Source organism: Marmota monax, unplaced genomic scaffold (genome assembly GCF_021218885.2).
Source record: "Marmota monax isolate L192 unplaced genomic scaffold, Marmota_monax_Labrador192_F-V1.1 WCK01_AAM20220418_F8-fsc00044, whole genome shotgun sequence".
NCBI lineage: Eukaryota > Metazoa > Chordata > Mammalia > Rodentia > Sciuridae > Marmota > Marmota monax.
The window spans coordinates 5142717-5161907 of NW_026695198.1; the positions used below are offsets into that span (position 1 = coordinate 5142717).

Genomic DNA, 19191 nt, shown 5'->3' on the forward strand with positions numbered 1-19191 from the left:
TGTTATAAATGCAAATATTTTGTCTTCTTAAAAGTCTACAGAGACTTTTAAGAAGACAAAACTTTTGGTTAATGTGTTTATTGCACATGAGAATAATTTGGTAGCAAGAAGGCTGACATGGAAGATTTGCTTAATACATCTGGCTTTTTTGACAACAGTCAATTAAATAAAAATCTGTGCCTATTAGGTGAGTCCACTCTGACACACAATAGGGAAAAAACAAAAAGTATCACATTTGTTGTGCTCTAAAGCAGTGTTGGATGCAAGAAGACAGGAGTTTTTATGCCTGTATAATGTGCAAAACCTAAAAAAAAAAAAATCCATAACAAAACTGAATCCGTCATTAACCAGACTTCAGGCTGTCTATGTATCGTCCTCCCTTACTAAATGCACTCCTGATACATTGGCCATTTTTTTCCTTTGTCTGCAGGTTTTTCTATATGTTCATTCTGCCTCAATAAAGCATTCTCCACATGAAACCCTCATCCCTCCTTAGTGAGACACATCTCGGGCTTCTGTGCGAAGGTTAGCTTCTTTTTTTTATGTCTCATCTAAAATGATATTCCTTAGGATGCTTCTAAAAGAAGATATATCCCCCAAGTGCTTCTTGTAAGTACCATGTTAACCCATTGGCCTCTGAAGTTCCTTCACCAGGGGCTTCTTATCCTTCTGTCAGAGCAACCTTAAAACCTTAAGTCACTCAGTAAATTCTGGAAAGTAAATCAGCTGTCTTGTTCCTTCTTAGATGATCGCTATGCCTAGGCCATCTTCAGAACATGTCAAGTAAGGTAGGATGGAGATGGGTCTGAAGAGGCAAAGGAAAGACATTTCCATTGGGGTGGAAGGAAAGGCTCTCCAGAAGAGGGACCTTTGGGTTGAGGCTAAGCCTCATCAGTTCTCACGGGATGAAATACTAGTTTGAAAATCCATCTTCAGAATTTCATTGACTAGGTTGTCACTTCACTGAGCAACATTTGCAAGAAAACTTTGTTAAACTTTAGTTTCTTTGTCTGTAAAATGGATATAATATGGTTCCTGCATTGAGTTGCTCTGAGTCATATCTTTATGTAGATGTGAGTAATGAAGTTATGAAAATCCATTATAACACTGAACAATGGAGTAAGAGGGTGGTTCAAATAAATTTTTATGAACAAAAGCATGAAGGCTTGAAACACCATGATTTACATAGCACATGACTTTGGGAAGCTATAAATGTAATAATTTGATAATATAATGAAAAAACCGAGAACTGTAGGAACAGTCATGTTTCTCCTTTGTGTTTTCATGTATCATTTTGCATGCAATCACTTTTTAATTTTTTTTATAGTTGTAGATGGACACTATGCCTTTATTTATTTTTTTAATGTGGTGCTGAGGATCGAACCCAGTGCTTCACACATGCTAGGCAAGTGTTTTGCCACTGAGCTACAGCCTCAGCTCCGCAATCATTTTTAATAATAGTTGTATGGAGTTGAGCAGTCAGTTACTCCTAACCTGTACAAAAATATGTCAATTTATCTAGCTACAGGATTACGTGGCCAATAAAAAATCAGCAGAGGGATGAGGATGCAGCTCAGTAATAAAAGTGCTTGTGTAGCATACTGGAGGCTTTGAGTTCATTCCCCAGTGTTGCAAAATAAACAAGTAAATAAATAAATAGCTAACAGAATTGTGACCCAGATGTTGTTTGATTGACAGGACGTGCTGAGACCGAGAAAAAAAAGATATGAAGGCTTTTGGGTTTTTAATTTTAATTTTTGTTAAATTTATCTTAACTGCATATATGAAGTATCTTCACCCCTTATCCATGAGGGGTATACTCGTAGCCCCCAGTGATGCTCAAATTGCAGACCTTACTGAGAAATATACATAGTATCTGTTTTCTACTATCATCCATATTAATGTTAAAGCTTAATTTATACCTTGAAAGACAATCAATACCTAATCTTAAAATAAAACAATTATAATAGTATACTGTCATGAAAGCATTTAAAACTTCTGAATTACTTATTTCTGGAATTTTTCCGTTTAATATTTTTGGAATGTGGTTGAACTGAAATCACAGCAAGCAACCCCATTGATAAGACGAGGCCACTGTACTTCAAAGTCAATAATAAGCATGTCAGCCCACCGTGCCTTAAGCCTTATCTCACACCATGACAGATGAAGGGAAATTTTCCAGCATGAGTAGCTGGACACCGCAGAGGCAAAGGAGGAAGAAAATGGGATTTCTCCGCTTGTACAGGGGAATTAGGCAGCTGCTGCCTCCCCTGGAGAACCAGCCTCCTGGGAAACATAAGGGACCCTCTACTTCTAACTTTAACCCATTTGAAATATAAATAGTGCCTTTCAGGCCCCAAATATCTGAACCTTTCTAATCTAGGGATGTTCCCAAATTTCTAGATATTTCTTCCCAGAGTGGCAATACCTAGGAAGCAGCTGCTCTAGTTTTCTTGGTGGTTTGGGGCATAACTTGGGCCCTAGTCTGAACTATGACCATTTGTTTCTCTTTGAGAGATAAGAAGTTTTATTATCCTCTTGGATCAGAGAAATGAGCTAGATGAATGGCTACAGATCTAATGCTCATGGTATTTGAGGAGTAAAATATTTCCAGGAAAAGTAAAGGTAAATATTTTCTCTGTTGATGCTATAGCGATTTCTGAGTCTCGGAAGGCTAGGGGTTCTTACATAAGCTCTGAGAATTTCCCTGCAAAACCTTTATTCTTTACTTAGTATTTCTTGTGCTTAAAAGAGGGATCTTATAGCAACAGTGTAAACCAAAAAAACTGATAGGGAAATTTTATTTTTTAAAGAAAATAACAAATTTCAGCTTGTTTTTTATTTTATTATTTTATTTTTTATTCTGATTTGTTCCAGCTTGTTTTAAGTACATTTTTTTTGGAAAGTAAAACAAAATATATCTAGAAATTAAATACTCAAAATTCTTATGGAACCAAAGAAGATAGTCCCAAAGTAATTGCTATTATTAAAATTAAGTCATCTCTTCCCAGACATACCACTTCTCATTCTGACAGTTTTAATACAAAGGTATCAGATTTAAAGATATCACATACAGATATCTAAATATTAATAGTTTTCTAAATTCCTTATTTGTAAATAGAAAGCCCAAGCATTTTGGGGATACAGCTACTTTTTTTTTCAAGTGGGATTAACAACTTTCTTATATTTTTATGTTGGTCCTTGTGGCTTACTAGCATTGTTTCCTCTTGGTTTAGGGAATATGGTCCAGATAGTCAAGACCAATACCGAAAACAGGGAATTCATTTTCTCCTTATGATTGTTTTTTTGTTGTTATTTTAGTTAAAAAAAGATACTTATCTTTTATTGACCATGTGCCATGAGATATGCATTTAAATAGTCTCTTTAAAATCTTAAGAAGTTTTCAAATAGCCTTTTGGTGAAGAGACCAAAAGACATCCTAGGGTAGTGCAACAACAGCTTAGTGTTACATAGATATATGTGAACCATAGATAATAAATTTTCCATTAGGCACACTGAAAAAATAAAAGACATAGAAGAAATTAATTTTAATAGTATTTTTAATTTATCCCAAATATAATTTGGGATAAATTAAAATAAATAAATCCCAAATATAATTTCAGCTTGTAATCAATATAAGTATTATTAAAAATACTCCAGAATTGTGACTTGGTTCTTTTTAAAATGATGTCTCATTACTGATATTCTGTATTTGATAAGTCATTTTTATCAGACTTTGATTTAATTCTTCAAAAACGGTTTCCTTTAGTTCTTTAAGCAAACTAATACATGATTTGAAGTCTTTGCCTATTAAGTCCAACAGCTGTTAATTCTCAGGAACTTTGTTTATTAACAAAGTTTTTTTAAATTGTCACACTTAATTTTTTAATTGTCACACTTATTTCTATGCATGTCTTATCTCTTTTTCGTTCTAGAAAATGGGTTTGGGGTTTTGTTTGTTTCTGAGACAGTGTATCTCTCTTTTGAACTCCCGGGCTCAAGCAGTTCTCTTGCCTCATCTTCAAAGTAGTTGATGCTACAGGAACGTGCCATTGTGGACATTTCACATACCGTTTTTTTTTTTTAAAGAGAGAGAGAGAGAGAGAGAGAGAGAGAGAGAGAGAGAGAGAGAGAGAGAGAGAGAGGGAATCTTTTTTGTAGATGGACACAACACAATGCCTTTAATTTTTTTATGTGGTGCTGAAAATCTAACCGGGTTCGCCCCTGTTAGGCGAACGCTCTACCGCTGAGCCACAATCCCAGCCCACCATTTTATATAATATTATCAAAACGTTATATTCCTATGTCCTCTGGAATTGCTGTTTTTGCTTTTATTGTTTGTTTTTTTCTTTTTCTTTATGGTCATTTCTTTTTAATGACTTACCTATACTAATCTGGTAGAGTTAAGTTCCCTTGAAGTATGTGTCCATTGAAGCCACTGCTGTGTTATTTTAATTTTAGTTTTTTAGCCTGGTTCTCTAGGAATTACCTGTAAATCAGCCTTGCTTGGGGATCAACCACTGATTTATCAGAGGTTTTTTTTTTTATCATATTTTGATTGGCACTTTATCACTGAATCATGTATGGGTTCCAGAGCACCCTAAATGTAGGGGCAGTTTACAAGGTCTATACCAGCTTTTACTTCTGCATGTGCAAGCCATACTGCCAAGTACTCTCAGTTATCTACTGCTCTCTTCTCTCTCCTCTTTCATCTCTCTCTCTCTCTCTCTCATCTCTCTCTCTCTCTCTAATTTGCCGTTTTGGGGATCATACCCAGGGTCCACTATGTTTGGTTCATTCCCCAGATCTACCTGTGAACTTTCCCATTGGTCAATCTTGTGACCCCATACTAGTTTCTATTTTGTCCTTTCATGGTGTCTACCCCGATGGCTATACTTTTTGACAATACCTCTAGTCATAGGGCTTTTATTTTGTTTTTTGCAATACTTGATTCATAATTCAGTACTTGATTCAGACCTCCACTCTTGTAGTGAATAAGTCTTTCAGTGTTTACAACCTCTCCTGCCCCAGTAGAATTTCCCTGTCATGGGACTTGGTGGGGAATTGAGAACAACGATAGCAAAGCAGCATGGATCCATGTACTTACTGAAGTTCATAACATTTTCTTGAATTAAAAAATGCCTTTTAATTGACTGGACCCTTTTGGTCAATTTCCATTGTCTCCATATAATTACATTTGATAATTTTGTCCAATTTTATCATTGCTGTTTTGGAAAATATTTGTTGGGATTCTCACTTAGCATTTGCAGAATAATGAATACATTTTTGATGAGAAAATGATTATGAAATGCACTTACATCACATCGTCTGTTTTAAAATAAAAAAATTATAGTGAACAACTAAAACCACATTTTTATTTTACTACTATTAAAGTCTAATTATTTTAGTAGTATTCCTGTTATCATAATGAGAAGTTATTTTAATCAAGGTGGATTTTCAAATACTTGATTTAGTTACTTTAATTAGAAATTCACACTCTTAATCCAAATAGCCTTTAAATTGATAAAAATTACATTCCAAGTACTTAATTTTAAATACAAAGTTAAATTACTTTCTGAGGGTGAGGGTATTTTTAAATTACAACTTTGTCATATTCCCAGTACTCTTAACAATATTAATATGTAAAAATCTCTCAATTTATTAAGATATATTTCAATGTTATATAGAAGATAAAAAGGTAATAAATGTAGTACTTGTGACATATTCAGGAATAGTTAATACATATATAATGATTTATGCTTAAAACAATATGAAATTTAAGGTTAGGCCTAAATTTATTTGATTCATAGAGGCTGGACACAATGGTGCACGCCTGTAATCCCAGTGGCTCAGGAGGCTGAGGCAGGAGGACCAAAAGTTCAAATCCAGCCTCAGCAACTTCACAAGGCCCTCAGCAACTTAGTGAGAAACTGTCTCAAAGTAAAAAATAAAAAGTGTTGGGGATGTGGCTCAGTAGTTAAGTGTCCCTGGGTTTAATCTCCAGTGCCAAAAAATAAAAAAATAAACATTTATAGAAATATCAAAGTTCTTAACATCCACAAAATGCATTGTTTTCTAGAATATCATAAGTCTCCTAGAAATGAGAAATATGTGTTTGTGGCAATTAAAATAATAAGTAAATTTAGAATGTACGTGTTTGGTCCTCTAAAGTATATTTTCATTGTTAAAGATTAAGAATACTTTTAATAATATCTGATAGTTTCAACTTGTACACAGTTTGGTGTGTGACTGCAGGCCCTAAGAACATGCTCATCTGTTCAGTGGACATAGCACACTGAGTCATTTCAGAGTTAATAGTTGCAATTTCAAAAGTAAAAGCTCAACTTGATGTTTTTTTCCTATTGTTTTTCTTTTAAAAAGAATCATTTTAAATGTCCAAGCTGCCTTCATCCGATTCAGTTATATTCAGTAGGGCGTTATGAGTCACATCATAATTATGCCAAAACAGATATGTTGGCTCTTTGCTTTGAAAGCTCAAATTGGTTCCATCTCTGCCATGACATTACAACTTCTTTTGAATGAGATAATTCTTTGAATTAACTATAATGCTGTACATTATTTCAATTGATTTTCTGTGCAGTGAAATCGGCTTGCTTTGCAACATAAAAAGAAAGAAAAAAAAGTTAAAAATATAGAAACAACATTATCAGACAAATACTAAGAGGAAGCATATAGGGGTCACAAACTTGATACTTAACAGATATACTTCAGAGCAAAAATACATTTAGAAAAATACATTTAGAAAAAGAATAATAAGATTATTTTAACCTGCTCCTACCCATTTTTTTAATTGTTGACCCATCTCTTCATTGTTTGAGAATACAGCTATTTCATATCACATTCTGTCCATTTTAGCCATTGTTTCTTTGTGATCCTTCAGGAGATAAAATGTGGCCACCATTTCTGATGTCATTATCCCTGTTGCTTTTGTTATTTGAAGAAAATTTTTTCTAGTAGATTCTTCAAGAAAACTCACAGGAACATTTGTAGGAATATGCTCAATGTTTGCTTCTGACACCTTTCCAAAGTGATTGTACCCACTGTGTACATGAATCACTTAATTATTCTTCAACACCAATGTTTGTAATTATATATATATATATATATATATATATATATATATATATATATATACATATATATATATATATATTTTAATGTATTATTTAGCTTTTCTGGGGTTTATGTAGTGGTTTTTCATTATAGTTTTAATTTGTATATTCTCCATTTCTTTTACATGTTAAAGAAGTTTTCTCCCTTTCATCTTTTAATTTCTCTTAAAGAATTTCATGAGTCTCTTTGTAGTTAGTCTTTATTTCTGGGAAAACATATGGTATTTTTTTTTGTAAATTTTCTCTGTATTGTATCACTCAATTTCTGCATTTCTGATTCTGATTCATGGCTTTATTTTCTCTCTCATAAGTTTTAATTTATTTGAGCTCATTCTGAATTATTAGGTCATCATTTCAATTTTCTATTTATGGAATGTTTTATGCTACCATTGTCTGTAAGAACGTCATTCTGTTTCTCATTATCTCTCTTGTAACAACTTTTAATGTCATTCAGTTATGTATTTTTTTTCTATTCTTCATTCTTGCATGATATTTAGTCTTTTCTGAACTTCTAGAAAGGAGAATGTCTCAGGATTACTTTTCCTGCTATGTGACACCAGAGCTCCTTTATGAATTGTTTAAAAAGTTTGTGTCCTTATATGTTCTTATATGTCTAAATCTGCTGTCCTCTTCACTTTGCCTGATTTTCCTCATCCTTTCATTGAAGAATACATTTGTAGAAGATTTTCCTCAGTTCAGGGATGGGTCCTGGGAGGGAGCTTTGCCTGAATCATTGCAAGTATTCAGATAGCCCCATCACCCCCAGACCTTACCAGATATCTGTATACTTGCCAACTACATTGATTGTGTGATGCTCTCTATTTCAGCTGTTATCCATAAATTAGCCACTCTGCTTTCCATAGAGTTTCCATTAGCTATGAGTTTTTCTTTTTCTTTCTTTCTCTCTTTCTTCTTTTCTTTTTTTTTAGTTCTTTTGCAGTCATCAGGGATCTCTGCTTCCTCAACACAGACCTATAATGCTTTGTATGTATTTTCTCCCTACTAAACACAGTTTGGAAAGTGTGTAGTAATTTTGTGTCCCTTTCCTGTGTCTTTGTTGTAGATGGTATCTTTTCATTAAAAATATGGCAGTATCTCACTGGGTTTGGACTTAAGGAGATACATAGAAAACCTACATTGGAAACACTTCTATTTTCCTTTAAGATTCCTAGTATTCCAAGCTTGATGTCTCAGGCAGAAGAGAGTACACTACTATTTTTAATTTGATTTTTCTTTAATGGTTTATGTTATTCCTATTCATTTATATATTATAAAATAATTAATAAAATAAAAATTAATAAAAGCTGCTATCATTCATAACTTTCCACAGATATTGATTATTCTAACAATTGGCTTTTAAATTTATAGTGTTATTAGGTTGTTTTGTTCTTGCTAATTTTCTACCATCATTTTCCTGGCAAATAGTTTCAAGATCCAGATAACTACACAAATAATGGTTTGTTTTGTAAAATATGCTTCCATTCATAAACCAAATGTTTGTCCATCATAACCAGGAAGCAACAGTTTTTATCTACACATCAAAGACTTTGAGACGTTTTTGTGAGAGAAGGCAAATGTATCTTAATTCTTGGTATTTATAGTCATTTGAAAAGAGCTAATATTAATAAACAATACAAATGTTTTTCTAAAGACGTCGTAGGCATTAATGGCCATTGGCTGTTTTATTTAGCTTAAAGTTCAGGAGATGAACTCACATGTTTTTGGTCACAGTTATATATTTGAAAGTTTTACCTAGGTTTAAATTTCTTTTGAAACCTCAGTATCATTTTCCAAATCAAAATTTCCAAATCAGTATTTCCTCAGAAAATAAATAACATGTTTATTCTTGTCTCACTTTTTAAAAAACTCTAAATATTAAATAGATCATGATTCTTCTTCTTTTGAGGAAAAATAAAACTATCTTGTTAAAATGTATTGACTATTGCAAGAGAAAGTTGGGTGGTTTTTAATTCTTTTGCCCACAGAGTATGATGCAAAGCTTCTGCTGGGCAAACAAATGAGCTTAATAACAGATCTTTCTGCTCTGTGTTAGAACTTCAGTAGTATGGGGAGGCGATTTTCACAGGTAACCTGTATTCATTAGTTTAGGACAAACTGATTTTATTTTTATTTTTTTGGATAATAGAATTTCAAAAAGCTACACAAGCGATAAGAACCATATAGAGCTAGAACAAGTATGCCACATCATAACTGGCTTAAATATGAAGCTTTTTCATAGAAGCCTGACATTGACTCCTGAAGAAGGAAGCCTATTTAAAGGAAAAATATAGCCAGGCATGATGGCACCCTCTTTTAATCCCAGCGGCGCCAGCTTCAGCAACAGCAAGGCGCTAAGCAATTCAAAGAGACACTGTCTCTAAATAAAATACAAAAGAGAGCTAGGGATGTGGCTCAGTGAGTGCCCCTGCATTCAATCCTCACTACCAAAAATATAAATTAATTAATTAATGAATTAATGAAATATGTATCTAAATTGGCTTTAATCTATTTTTCCAAGTTTTTATGTGCTTAGTGGCAATGAATCTTAATATTCCATATCATAGTAAGTTGTTTCATAATTTGATATTTTGAACACATAAATTTACTGTCCGCAAACCCTATTTATTGGTCAATATCCAGGAAATATTATATTGAACCAGTAAACTTGAAAACATTATTTTGTTTACTTTTCCCATACTGATATCAATAGTGAAAACTCAGTATCTATACATATGGAAATAATCAAATCAAACTGCCCTTTTGTTCAATGGATTCTAATGAACCCTTCATCTCTAAATGTGCATATCCACTGACATACACATGGATATATGAGATAAACCTAAACTTGAAGGTCAAATGAAGGCTGTCCTACTAATTGGTCATCATAGAAAGGAGTTGGCTTATTCCCTCATTTGCAATTGCTGAAAGTATCCACCTTATTTTACTTTATCTCCAATTTGTCACCTACCATGTTACCTACATTATTTTATTAAATTAAGCAGTTTACAGATTCATTGGATTATGGTAAAACCTCAATATCAAGAATAAAGATTTTTCTATCACTGAGTATATTCTGATAGCAATTCCAAAAATGAGCTTTAAGGATCTAAAACAATGGAATTGAACTTAATAGGCATTCTCCAAAAGTGAGTCTGCAAAGATGTTAAAGTGACTTTAGATGGATGAGATTTATTATATCCGCTAAATAATTAGTATTAAGAGAGAAAGATGAGATACACGTAATTGTATAAAATACATGCTCCCTATGTAAAAAGGAGTGTGTAGGTGTGTGTGTGTGTGTGTGTGTGTGTGTATGTGACAGAGAGAAAGAGAGAGAGAGAGAGAGAGAGAGAGAGAGAACTGAATCAGGGAATGTTATACCAAAATAGTGTGCTAAAAAGAATGTGTGTGTGTGTGTGTGTTCTCTCTTAATTTACCTCTTATTTGCCACTTTCTGTTTTTAGACAAAAGAAGAAACTATTTTTCCCCAAAATCATAGTTTCTTAAGGCTAAAGCCAAAATCATAATCTAAAACTTCTGATTCATTATTTATGTAAATAAATAATAATAATTTTCTAAATGAAACTTTCTGTGAAGTCAAAATAATTTACATTTAAATTTTATTTTTGAAAATGTGATTCTCTGACCTTGTAAATGCATAACTAAGGTTTGCATGCTGTCTGTGTTCTGTGTTCTATGCCACACCACTCTTCTAACATAGTTAAGGGGGCTGTGGCTGCAAACTACTTGGGCAACAGGATCCCACCATCAACATTCATTAGCAGGACTACACAAACCTGTGAGGTGAACCACTTTAGTAAAGGTTATGCTCCATTGTAGACAGCAATGTGTGTGCTGATTAACCTCCAACTTCACATTCCCAATGCAGAGCTCAAGTGCTTTTATAATCACACTTTGATGGGGTATGTGTTCACATGCAGTGTTTGAATGAAAGCAAAATTAACCTTTTATTAACAGGGGGTCTTGAAGTGATTATATTGAGTAGGTTGTGTGCCTAGAATAATAAATAATCTTTTATACATAAATGTCTTGTTTCTATAACATTTCTTTTTGATATGCATAATGTGACTAGAAATTCAAAGGATTCAGGTTCAGGTACCTTGAAATTCCTAACAATGCATTGCACAAACTTAACCTTACTACATACAATGGGATTGATTATTTCTATCTATATTTAATGGACCCTAAAATGAAAACACTTTAAAAGGTAGATAAGAACTTGAAAACTATGAAATTTGAGAGTATTCTTTTAATTATTCAGTAAAAAAAAAAAATGCATGGAAACCATTTTGTATGGTTTTGGAGTCACCCTGGAGTAATGTGTTCAATTAAGTAAGTTGCCAGGGTAACCAAGTACTAGTCATTGAACTTGATTTCTCTAGTACAGTTTTGACATGTGTGCATTATCTGTTCTCTCCTGGGATCACCAAGAAGTCTTAATTATTCCCACCTATAGTGAGAACTGAAAGAACAAATTCCCCATAATAACATTGCTTTTGGAACACAGTTTAGAAAGGGTCTGTCTTTCTATATCTTTAAAATAGACAATAATCTAAATGTACAAGAATGGAAAAGCTACCCAATTCTCTCTTGGTTTAAATGAGGCTTTCTTGTTCTTATCTTAAAAATGTATAACTGCAATTTAGTATGAATTTCAAAGTTATTAGGGTGAATGCAATCTGGGATTTAAGAAATATTATACACAGTTAAGCAAAAAATAAAAAATAAATAAAGAAAAACCTTTTCAATTCCCTTCCTTTTTTTTCCCCCTGATCAATTGTTCCTAGTCCTTTTCCTCAAAAGGTACATATTTAGTGATTGTCTCAATACAATTCTAGTAGGTAGCCTAAACTACATCATTTATTTCTCCAGTAATTTTGATTAAATTCCTCCTGCTGTTATCTAAACATGTAAAAATTAAATAATCTAAAAATATTACATTTTTAGTATATATCTAAAAATTCTAGATAACATCATTTTATTTCATGGAAAACTTAAAATAAGTAAGAAGAACATCAAAGTAAAACTGAAAATACAGCTGTAACTAGAGGCTGACACTTCAGTCAGCTCATGGAGGGAAGAAAATGTAGAAATAGATGGGAACTTCTACTTGCTAACTAAGGGTTTGGGTTAAAAAGCACTTTGATAATGAATAATTTTGAACAATTACAAAATAAATAATATGGATAAATGATCATATATTGTCTCTGAATTCCCATATGACAAAATATTTTTCATTTCTACCTCTTTTCAATTTGTAACACTACTTCCTGAATTAGTTTGAAACCAAAACCAGATAACATATATAATTTCATCTGTAAAGTTTTTCACTAAGTAGACATAAAATGAAAGCATTTTAAAAATAAATACTGCAACATATGATTGTCTTAATAAATATTAATATCCCATCATATTTTATATCCAGGGAGTTCAAGTGTTAACAAGCATGGGTCCTCAGAAGTTATAAGTCCATCATTTAAAATAATTGACTTGTTAAAACGCCCACACTGCCAATTCAATGCAACCCCTATCAAGTTCCATTGTCATTCTTCACAGAAATAGAATACATACTAGGGAAATGATGGTCTTTTCAAAGAATGGTGCTGGGCAAACTGGCTCTCCACATAAAGAAAAATAAAATTGTGTTCATCTTACCCTATACAGAGGAATCAACTCAGCATGAATTCATGATTTAAATATAAGACCTGAAACTGAAACACTACTTCATGGAAACAGAGGAATAGCTCCTCCATGACATTGCCTGGGCAATGATTTCTTTTGGATATGACCTCAAAAAAAGCACAAGCAGAAAAAGCAAAAGTAGACAAAATTCCATCAAACTAAAATTAAAATGTGCAACAGGGAAAACAATAAAAGAGTGAAAGTACAACCCACTGTTTATGAGAAAAATATTTGCAAACCATACATTTGTACAAAATATATAAGAAAATCAACTCCATAAGAAGAAAACACTTATTAAATAATATATAAATGACCTGAATAGATACTTCTTGGAAGACATAAAAATCAAACACACACACACACACACACACACACGCACACACACACACACACACACATATATATATATATATAAAAATGCAAATTATGATCTTGTACCTGTTAGAATGGCTTGTCAAAAGAGGAAAGGTAACAAGAAATATTGCATACTGTGGATGGAAATATAAATTAGTACAGTCATTTTGGAAAATACTATAGAATTTCTTTATTCATGAAAACTAAAAAATAGAATTTCTATATTATTAAGCAATCCCTCTGTTATGTATACAAAGGAATTGAATATGGTGTGCTTAAGAGTAACCTACACTCCCATAATCACTACAGTATTATTCATAATAGCCAAGATGTGGAAATAACTTAGGTGTTCATCATCTGATGAATAGATAAAGAAATATGCACAACAGAATACTGATCAGCCTTAAAAATCAGGATCTTCTGTCATTTACAACTATGGATAAATCCAGAGGACATTATGTTAAGTGGAATAAGTCAACCACAGAAAGGCAAACACTGTATTTATCTCACTTATATGTGGAATCTAAGAATTAAACTGATAGCAATAGAGAACAAGGCTTGGGAGAGGGATTTACAGTGAAAGGAAAGATATCTATGAAAGGGCATAATATTTCAGATAGGCAGGGGGAATGAGTCCCAGTGATCTGCACACTATGGTGACTATGATTAATAATAACATATTGTATAGTTCAAAATTATGTAAAGAGTAGATTTTAAATATTCTCATAAAAAGAAATGAAAAGTATGTGAGATAATGGGTGTGGTAATTAACCAGATTTTAATTATTCCCCAATGTATTCATATATCATAACATCAAATTTTACATCATAAATATATATAGCTATTATTTGTCAATTAAAACATAAAGGTGAAAAATCTCAAACTGAGATGTAACTACTGGTATTGATAACATTTTTAGTTTTATTTTTCTGCAAGTAGTTTCCTAAAAATATATCAGGGTTAAGTAAAAGTTTTTATATCAGTATATGCTTCTAGATATTTCAAGTCATAAAATCATTAAAACCATGATGACTAAAAATCATGGTCATTAAAATAATCATCAAAATTATTTGGAGTAAATTTTCTATGGACATATCATTCTGGCAATATGAAGTAAAACATATGGAAATATAAAGTATTATAAACCCTTATATGTTGTGCTTAGGTATTTCTTCTTTAGCATGAGCCATTTCTATCTGACATGTATTAATTTCTATTCTGCTTCCTACTTGATCTGTATTGATGTAATGACATTTGGTTCTCACATTGATTTGATTATGTTAAAACTATAGGACTGCACACATCTGCCACCTGTCATTTTTCTTTTTTTACATAAGTGAATAGAAATCTAGTTTATCTTTTTTTTACTCTTTCCCTGAGTTCTCCTGGAGCAATGGTCATATTCTCCACATTGTTGATAGACCTCAGATATTTGTAGTGTATTTTACCTGTGTGTAGTATATTTTATTTTTGTGCATTTATGTATTCTTTCCTGCATTTATGATTTTTCTCTGTAGTAAAGGCATTTCTTCCCTTGCTCCATAAGAAAGAAGTGAAATTATATGATAGTTTTTATTTTCTCATTTACTTCCTGTCATTGATCTTTTGTTTTTATTCATGGTGTTATCTTTTCTTCTAAGTGCATTTCCTTCATACTTGACACTTTATTTATTTTATGGAACTTTTCACATTATTGACTTTCAAATTCAAATGTATTATTATTGTACTCTTATGCATGCATGTATCTGCCTACGTGTATCTTTGTGTTTGTGCTTATGCATTTTAGGTTGCTGCCTCTTGGTCTATGGGGTTAAACATTAAACAAGAATTTCAGGGATTTTTCTGAATATTATCAGTACACATAGCTAATCATAGACTAGTAAAAATAAGGATATTTTGAACCAAATGATGCTTCATAATGTTCAAATTCAGATCGGCAGTGATTCAACCTTCCACAATACAGTCTGGTTATGCATCATTACTTCTAAGTGTTGAGGCATTAATGGAATAGAGCGTACAAATTTATTTTAGAATACAATGATGCTGAAGCTGCACTAAGATGGCAGAAATGATGCTCTCAATTTCCAAAATGGTTTTCTAAACTGACATAGCATATGCAGTTTATCTGATGTTTATCAATATGGATTCCAATACCTACATTAGTAGAGATATCTCAGTGAGAGCCTATTCAGTTAGAAATTACAGGAACAACCACTTTAGAAAGCTTTGTGCTAGTCACCAAAATATGTACAGGCGTCTAAAAAATCAATGTTTAAAACTGCAGTCTATTTCAGGTATTTCAGTTGAAAGGTCACTTAATTGATATATCCCCTACAGCAGATAGCCTTAGTTACATGCTGTTTTTGATTACGGAAAAACTCATTTCTTTCACAATTTTGTCCTACATGAATAGAATAATTTAGAACAGCGGAAAGGCACATGAAAATTTAAAACCTGCCTTTTAACATCAGATGCAATTTCCTCATTTGAATGGCTACATTCAGTGTTATATTGGTTTCTCTGTAACAAGTTTTCATTAACAGAAAGTAATTTTTTTTTTTTTGCTTGTTGGTCACCAGCTATTTTGTTAAGTGGAGGAACTATACTATGTAGGACAATGAATTAAAATTGTCAACGTATACTTTTGAACTTACTTTGTGACGCCAAACTGATATAGAACATACTTAGAAAACACCTGGTGATTCAAAACTATCATTAGCTCACAGCTGCTTTGAGAATTTTTTAATTATGGAAAACAAAACATAAGTGAAAAGACACAAAAGGACAATGTAATGAATGGGAATCAATATCTTCTTTCATCTCCTGAACATAACTTTTTTTTCAAAGTCATTTAAATGTCAGGTTGTTCTCATTGCCACCTTAAATACTTCAATAATCATTGCTAAGGTTCAAAGGCTTTCTTTTTCTACATAACTAGCTTTCTATTATCATACTTGAAAAAAAGATTGATAAAACATTTATCAGCATTTAGCAAGCAATCAATTTTTATGTAGTTTTGAAAGTTTCACTCCATTCTTTCTTTCAATGCTGATTTCTCTAATTTAGGACACAAATGGGCATTCACATTGTCAGGGATGTTGATTACCACTAGATCATCTGGGAATTACCTCTATGCCTCTTCAGTGGATAGAGTTATTTGTTAAAAATGAGGGAAGCATTCTAATTAAAATGTGGTAGTTGTGCTTTTACTTAATTTTCTGAGAAGATACTTTCATCTTTGTATCCTGACCCCAAAAATCTTGGCTCTTTCACTCTCAGTGCCTTTTAAACTTGTCCTTTATCACTTGTCTTGAACCTCTTCCTTGTGATATGTTTTGGTATAGATTTACTTACGTTTCTTGTGCTTGGGTTCTGTTGAGATTGCTAGATATGTGGGATGGTAGTTTTCATTACCTTGAAAAGTTTTAATTGAAAATATTTTCTTGTTCATGTATATGTTTGATCAACTGTGAGGATATGTTTATTTTTATTATTTTTTATATATGTATATTTTTAGTTGTAGATGGATGCAGTATCTTTATTTATTTATTTGTTATGTGGTACTGAGGATCGAACCCAGTGCCTCATATGTGCAAGGCAGGCACTCTACCGCTGAGCTACAGCCCCAGCCCTATTTTTAATATTTTAATAATTCATTTTATCTCTGTAGCTCATTTTGTCATTTCTTTTACTATGTCTTCAGGTTCACTATTATTTTTCTTTATAATGTTTAATTGCTGTCAATTACTTTGTGTGTATGTTTGTATGACATTAAATATTTCACCATTCATATAGACATTGGATTTGGGATCTTTCCTATGTCTTTGTATCTATACTTAGCACTTTGAATATGTGGAATCTATTTATAATTATTTTTTAATGTACATCTGTGTTGGCTCTAAATCTATGTCACTTTTGAGTCAATTTTGATTGATTTCTTATCTATTAGAGGTGGAACTGCCCTGATACTTTGTATACCTAGTCATTTTTTAAATCGAATGTCAGACATTGTGTACTTTACCATATTTTCTTCTGCATAATACTCGTATTCCTATAGATGTTACTCAGCTTTGTTATGGCATATAGTGAAGTCACGTAGAGTTAATCCTTTCATATATTACTCTTAAGATTTTAGTTTGGAGTAGAGCAGTGTTCAGTCCAGGGCTAATGGTAGATCACTGAGCCAGGAACCTTCCAAGGTATTTCCTCAGGACTCCAAGTATTCTGAATTTTTACTCTGGCTGAGGGACAGGCATTGTTTTTGGTCTCTGTGAGGATGGGGTACTATATCATCTAATGTTTAGATATTCTTTCTCTGGTTTTGGAAAATTTTCTCACATAGCCATAGGATTGGTAATCAGCTGAATCTTCAGGAAACTTGTTGTGGACTCCTTGTGGTATCTCCCTGTGCAGACTTTCCTTCCTCAGTACATCACACTGCATAACTGAGTTTTGGAGTCTCCCCAGACTTAGCTCTGCCTCCTATATCTGGGAGTGTGCAAGTCTCCCCCTGGATTATCCTCCAGGTCAATTAATCCTGTTCACTATGCAATTGATTAAGTTACCATGGCATAATTATTACGAAAATAAAAGAATCAGTACAAGTGTAATTGGGATTTGAGTTCCATGTAACTCAATTTCTTTTGGTTGTAGAAGATTACATCAAGAAACAGTGAAATGACTCTGGTAAGTATCAAAGGATTGCAATGCCAGAAGGAGAAGAGGTTGACAGTTTTATTGGTCATGTTCATATCAAGTGACAAACTGTTGTCTACTTGAAGGAAAGGAGGTACAGGTGGAGACCTGAGTCTCATGAAAAAGTTTCAGACATCTTGCCATTTCCTCAAAATGCTTTATAATTTCTAAAGTCATTTTTTCCCTTAAGGTATTTCATAAATCTGGAATGATTTGTATCACCTCTTCTCTCACCCCATGTCAAAGAAGAAATGATAATTATAGGACAATTTTAAGTGTCACTTGTTACACAAAGATTGTTGTAATCTCTCCAATTAAATATGATCTCCTCTGACTCTGCATCTGGCTTACACTTTTCCTGAGTACTTTTAATTTATCTTCTATTTAAATATTGGTGAACTTTTCTGTTTTCTAGAGGTCATTAGGTAGAGAACAAGAGGGTGCATCATATTTTTTGTATCCTTGATGGTAACAGTTCTACCTGTAGCATTTGACAGACTGACAGATTTGAACTTAATGATTATGTAGTGTGTATTAAATGACTCATTAATAAAAATAATCATTACAGGTTTTAAATAATTTACATTATTTAAAAAAATTAATTAAAGAGATTCAAGTTGAATGCTATTTTAATGCTTTTTTGTATAAGGTATGCATTCAACTTCTAAAATAGCATTACAATTTGCAAGATCAGGCGATAGGGCTGTGGGAGTCACTGAGTAATGTCAGTTTCACTTTGGTCTGTTATATCTGTGATGCAGCATTCGTTGCAACTCAACACCATTTTCCATGTGTGACCTATAGAAAAAGAACAGTATCATTGCTTCCCTGGAGCTAGCAGGAGATAAATTACATGTCAAAATGAATAATTATTTCTAAATTCACTTTATAAAAACCTCCATACTGTTCAAACTCTGTATTTATTTTATGGACATTTCCCACAAATTAGAAAGAATAGAGTAAATTGAAAAAAAACCTGAAATGATTATATTATGCAACATTATTGAGAATTGTTTCAAGGAAGATAAAAATAACATGAAAGACAAAACAAACTAACATTTCAGCTGGTGAAATTATTTCACAGAGTTATTGAATACTGAATGGAAAATTACAGACTGCAGACTGCTTCAGAAAACAAAGCAAAAAAACCCCCGTAATGTTGAACTAAAATGTGGAATAGTTAAAACTGAGGTGTGTGTCATTCTAAGAATGCTTCCCCCCACTTCTTGAACACTCACAGTGAACGTAGTTATGCCTTTTTAATTATCTTTTATTTAAAACCACTGAAAAGAAAGAAAAAAAATAA

The 19191-nt window shown here is 32.5% G+C and overlaps 1 protein-coding gene across 4 annotated transcripts in view; it reads left to right on the plus strand.

The window, feature by feature from the left end:
- The window catches only part of Sntg1 (syntrophin gamma 1), an 828698-nt gene that overhangs the window by 364818 nt on the left and 444689 nt on the right, over positions 1-19191 (plus strand). The window contains exon 3 of one of the 4 annotated variants that reach the window (XM_058574018.1): positions 431-525. The exons of the other annotated variants lie outside the window; for them this stretch is intronic. The gene's annotated coding sequence lies outside the window, so the exon portion shown is untranslated. The remainder of the gene's footprint in view (positions 1-430; positions 526-19191) is intronic. 4 annotated transcript variants of the gene reach the window in all.